The sequence below is a fragment of the Palaemon carinicauda genome, chromosome 15, assembly GCF_036898095.1.
Source record: "Palaemon carinicauda isolate YSFRI2023 chromosome 15, ASM3689809v2, whole genome shotgun sequence".
Taxonomy (NCBI): Eukaryota; Metazoa; Arthropoda; class Malacostraca; order Decapoda; family Palaemonidae; genus Palaemon; species Palaemon carinicauda.
The window spans coordinates 120,575,670-120,581,669 of record NC_090739.1 but is presented as its reverse complement, the minus strand read 5'-3'; the positions used below and the strand labels follow the sequence as shown (position 1 = coordinate 120,581,669).

The 6,000-nt window shown below is 37.9% G+C and overlaps 1 long non-coding RNA gene across 1 annotated transcript in view; it reads right to left on the bottom strand.

Moving 5' to 3' along the window:
* Window positions 1-3,888: 3,888 nt before the first annotated feature.
* LOC137654370 (uncharacterized) overlaps window positions 3,889-6,000 on the bottom strand; it is a 33,983-nt gene continuing 31,871 nt past the window's right edge. Inside the window, exon 3 of the long non-coding RNA XR_011046621.1 lies at window positions 3,889-4,074. This is a non-coding gene — a long non-coding RNA (uncharacterized lncRNA). The remainder of the gene's footprint in view (window positions 4,075-6,000) is intronic.

Sequence of the window (6,000 nt, the reverse complement as noted above, 5' to 3'; positions counted from 1 at the left end):
TAAAAAATTAAAGAGTATTCAATTAAAATCATAAATATTGAATGTCATAAAAGTTAAATATTTTTCAGAAGACCTGCTTCTGAAAGAAATCTAAAAATGCCACTTGCATGGTAGGACACATCATTTCCAAGAATCTTGGCAAGGATGAACCTGCCACCCTCACCTCAAGCCTCAAACAAATATCTATTCCGCAAGATGTTGTAATTGGGGCATTCGGTCAACAAATGCCTTACTGTTAGAGGTACTAAACAGTTGTCACAATACGGTTGGTGTTGGCCCTTCAGCAGAAACTCATGTGTCAACCGAGTGTGACCAATACGGAGACGACAAAGAGACGTCTCCCATTTTCGGGGCATCATATTATACCTCCAAGGAGATATGTCATTTGTTACTTCCCTCATTTTATTGCCATCTTGACTATCCCGTTGCTGTTGCCATTTATTGCAAACCAATTTCTTGATGTCAGGTAAGAAATCATTACAGGGAATGGGATACCTTCTTGGCAGCAACTCAGATGCAGCCTCCTTAGCCAGTGAATCTGCCTTCTCATTCCCGGACACACCTACATGTGCTGGAACCCAACAAAATTGAACTGTTATACCTCTCCGTCCAATAATGAAAAGCCATTCTAAAATCTTTAAAACTAGAGGGTTATTAGAATTAAAAACTTCCATAGCTTGAAGGACACTCCTTGCATCACTAAAAATTGTAAAATTACCCTCCTTCTCCAACGCTATTTTCTCAATAGCGGTTATTATGCCATACAGTTCGGCAGTAAATATGGAAGCGGTCAGAGGAAATGCACCTCTACAATTAAAACCATTACTATGTACTCCAAATCCAACGCCAGCATCAGATTTGGAGCCATCAGTATAGATAAAAGTTGATCCTCTATGTTCTTTAACATGTTCATTAAAAAGAGACCTGGCTTCTATGTCTGACATATTCTTCTTATCTCCAATAAAATATTTACAAAAAGATATCTCTGGTAACTTCCATGGAGGCGTTGATGATACCTTGAATGGAAGTACCTTATTTCTAATTATATCCAGACTATTTAATAATCGTTTCACCCGAAAGCCATAAGGTTGAGGAGATTTTTGGTACAACTCAAAGTATGATGCGTGTCTTACAAGGCTTGCAGTCTGAAAGGCTAGAGAGTTAGGGAGTCTTTGCAATCTAAACCAATACCGAAGAATGGAAGACATTCGGTAAAGGTCTAGAGGTAACTCTCCAGCATCAACAAGGAGACTTGGGATAGGCGAGGTTTTAAAAGCTCCAGTAGACAATCTAATACCTGCATGATGTATCGAATCTAATATTTTTAACCGGCTTGGGGTGGCTGAAGAATATACCTCACAACCATAACTAATTTTGGAAAAAATCAAGGCCTTGTATAATTTTAAAATAGTATTGCGGTCTGCCCCCCATGATGTATGGGACAATACTTTAAAGATATTCAGAGCTTCAACACATTTAGCTTTTAGCGCTTTTAGGTGAGAAACCCATGTAAGTTTACAGTCAAATATCAAACCTAAAAATTTGGTTTCCGATACACATGGTATCCGTTGACCTTTAATGTATATATCCGGGTCTGGATGTACTCCCCGGATACGACAAAAATGGACAATGGTAGTTTTACTTGTCGAGAACTTAAATCCATTCATGTCAGCCCACTGGATAATTTTATCAATAGAGAGTTGGATTTTTCTCTCAACCATTGTCATTCTAGTGCCAGCAAATGATATTGAGAGATCATCCACAAATAATGTTGAGAGAACATCCTGGGGAATGGCTGAGGATATCCCATTAATTGCTAGTGCAAAAAGGGTTACACTCAGCACATTACCCTGAGGAACTCCTTCCTGGCACTTACTCTCTGATAGAGTTTCCCCAACTCTCACTTGAAAAACTCTACGTGAAAGAAATGCCTGAATAAATAGTGGCAGCTCTCCTCTCAATCCCAATTCATGAATGGTTTTAAGAATACCATATCTCCATGTGGTATCATATGCCTTTTCAAGGTCAAAAAATACTGAAACATGGTGCTGTTTGGAAGCAAAGACTTCACAAATAGAAGACTCAAGTCGTATCAACACATCAGTCGTTGAGTGCATTTTTCGGAATCCACATTGAATCGGTGTTAAAATACCTTTCTTTTCAAGGTACCATATCAGCCTTGCATTGACACTCTTCTCCATGATTTTACATAAACAAGATGTCAATGCAATAGGACGATAGTTTGCTGCTAAAAACTTGTCTTTACCGGGTTTTAAAAAGGCTAAAATAATGGCTAGTTCCCAAACACTTGGGTAACTATGATCATGCCATATTCTATTAATAATGCTTAAAATAAATAGCTTTGTATGAAAATTTACGTTTAATCATTGCATATGGAATTCCATCGGGTCCAGGGGCTGTATCGTTGCAATGAGCAAGTGCGGAATCAAATTCTCTTTCAGTGAAAGGAGAATTATACGACTCTTCCCTTCTTGTTGCAAAATTTAAAATTTTCTTTTCTTCAGTGCTCCTATATTGGTGACCAGGGGCTCCTTCACACTTGCTGGATACATTTGAAAAATGATTAGCCAGGGCACTGCTAACTTCATTTGCTTCAGTTACATACTGGCCATTCACCTTCAACACTGGTGGTGGGTAGGGGGTGAATTTGCCAGCTATCTTTTTTACTTTCCTCCACACAGAAGATGGTGGTGTTCTACTGTTAATGGAGGAAACAAAAGACATCCATGACTGGCGTCTTGCTTCTTTCAGGGCACGACGGAACTGTGCTCTACATTTCTTGTACATAGTTAAATTCTCATCAGTTCTGCGTCTACGCAATCGTGTTAGAGATCTTCTTGTGGCTCTGTGGAGTGCAGTTAGTTCTGAAGACCACCACGGGACTGGTCGTCGTTTGAATAACCCTGTTGTTTTGGGCATGAGCAGAAATACTGTCCTGTCGTGTCCCATGAACCAATACCTCCTTAAGTGAGCCTGCAAGCCCCAAGGATGGCCACAAAAGAAGCAGTCTGAGATGCATGCTCCCCACTTGAGGAAGGCTTCTGTTTCACTAGGTGAAAGGAGAAGAGCTTCCTGGCCCAAAAGGTTGTCCAAGGGTTAAACAGCCATAACAGAGAGTGTGTCCAAGGATTAAACAGCCATAACTGAGAGAGAGTCCAAGGGTTAAACAGCTATGAGAGAGATCAGACTACTATTTCCTCCTGTCATTCCGCTCCAACTAGGAGGGAGGCCACTCTCAACACTCGTCACATGGAGAGGCCGCCATACAGGAGTGTCCTCGGCATGAAGGGCAAAGTCAGTTAGGATCTATCTTAACTTAGCGCATTATCGTCTGCAAGAGCAGTCCGCCATGCTTAGACAAACTCATGCAATACATTCCTCAAACACACGCACACTGATTCACACCTGATAAAGAGAAGGGGAAAAGTTTACAACTTCAACCAATGCCAGTTACAACCTGGAAGAGATACGTCAACTCTCAACCACGGCTTAAATCAAAGTGGATTAGTAGTGAGTGCCGGAAGGTTTGGGCTTTCCCGCAAATACTGGTAACAAGCAGTATGGTTATTGACACCTAGTTAAAAAGCTTTTATAGCCATGTGTCAGCTTGCGCAGTTATATCTTCTCTTATGCAAAGAACAAAAGTTTTCATGTGTGTGAGAACAAATTTATATTACTTAATTACTAAAACTTATCTCGTTTTACTTCACCTTCAATTAGTGATTGCTACAGAAAGTATGGGCTATAAATAGAGTGACCATTGCAAGACACAACTCCCTAAAATCTCAATAACTCGGGGCAACTGATTCAAAATATTTGTAGCACTGTACAGTAATATTTATCGTGATGGTATCTTAATACTATAGAAAAGTTTGATTATTCTGTCTTCCCCTGAAACACACTGGCATTTTTTTTTTTCAATAAATCGCCGATTATTTGCTGTCTTATCTTCATGTCAACAGGAATATTTCATCACACCATCTCATATTTGCAGTTTAATTTCCAGTTTTGACCAGGAGGCTGTAAACAATCTTCTCTTTTGATGACTCTAGTCTGAAAAAATAAATAAAAGATGTTAATTGTACAGATAAATCAGTCTATATTCAAACATTTTACCGTGGACTTCAATATAAAGACTACTTTTCGGTAAAATCTGCATAAGAAGTTATAAAAAATATGAAATATTCTAATGTATTAAATACCCAAGTGAAAATAATAACAAACTAGACATGTCCATGACATTTATAATAGTAAGTATTACAACTGAAAATATATCTGGTAAAGTGGAAAAGTATTAACTCCTAAATCTTTTTAAGGAAATTCTTCACTTGAATAATCGAACGACAATTGGGCTAAGCTAGACCTTTTGGCAATTGTTTATTGCTAAATTCAGGCGCTTGGTTATAGCTTTCGTGCTTCTAACATCACCACCACTCACTGTTTGGCAACTATGCTTTCCTGTTGACACTCCGTGGTCAAGTGAACACATCCTAACTAAAAGGAAATTTTTTAGATAATTCATAGTTTACCTAACTATATAAACCCGAGGCATCTATATACAGAGATAACTGAAAATGGTATTTTTATTACAAAATAAATTTTTGAACATACTTACCGGGTTGTTATGTATATAGCTGATGTAAGGGACGTAAGCTATATATGTATATATATATATATATATATATATATATATATATATATATATATATATATATATATATATATATATATATATATATATATATATATATATATATATATATATATATATATATATATATATATATATATATATATATATATATATATATATATAATTACCGGGTAAGTCTTATGTTTAAAAATGTAAAATATGGCAGTTAAAACTTTTATAGCCAGGTGTATACAGGTGGCCGGGGTACGAAGTGCTCCCCCTCTAGCTTGCTCACAGAGTAGTCACTTTGATTGCAACTAGAACTTTCTAAAGGGTTTGTGCTGGTGGGGAAGTATGAGTAAAGGACTCAGGTCTGAATCATCATCATCTCCTCCTACGCCCATGGATGCAAAGGGCCTTGGTTAGATCTCACCAGTCATCTCATCTTGAGCTTTTACTACATTACTTCTCCAATCATCATCTACTTCACGCTTTATAGTCCTCAGCCATGTAGGCCTGGGTCTTCCAACTCTTCTAGTGGCTTGTGGAGCTCAGTTAAAAGTTTGGTGAACTAATCTTGATTGGAGAGCGCAAAAAGCATGCACAAACCATCTCCATCTACCCCTAACTATGATCTCATCCATATATGGCACTCAATTTGTTTCATTTCTAATCCTGTTTTGCCATTTAACTCAAAATATTCTTCTAAGGGGTTTGTTCTCAAATCTACAAAATCTGTTTAATATGAGGTAGTAGGTTGGCCAGGGCACCAGCTGCCCGTTGAGATACTACCACTAGAGAGTTATGGTGTCTTTTGACTGACCAGACAGTACTACATTGGATCCTTCTCTTTGGTTACAGTTTACTTGCCTACACATACACCGAATTGTTTGGCCTATTCTTTGCAGATTCTTCTCAGTCCTCATACACCTGATAACATTGAGATTACCAAACAATTTTTCTTCACCCAAGTGGTTACTGCACTGTAATTGTTCAGTTGGCACTTTCCTCTTACTAAAGGTAGAAGAAGCAACTCTTCTAGAAGGACACCCCAAAATCAAACCATTGTTATCTAGTCTTGGGTAGTGCCATAGCCTCTATACCATGGTCTTCCACTGTCTTGGATTTGAGTTCTCTTGCTTGAGAGTACACTCGGGCACACTATTCTATCTAATTTCTCTTCCTCTTGTTTTTTTTTTTCAGTTTATGTAGTTTATATAGGATATTTATTTTAATGTTACTATTCTCAGAATATTTTATTTTTCCTTTTTTTCCTTTCCTCACTGGGCTATTTTCCCTGTTGGAGGATTGGGCTTATAGCATTCTGCTTTTCCAACTAGGGTTGT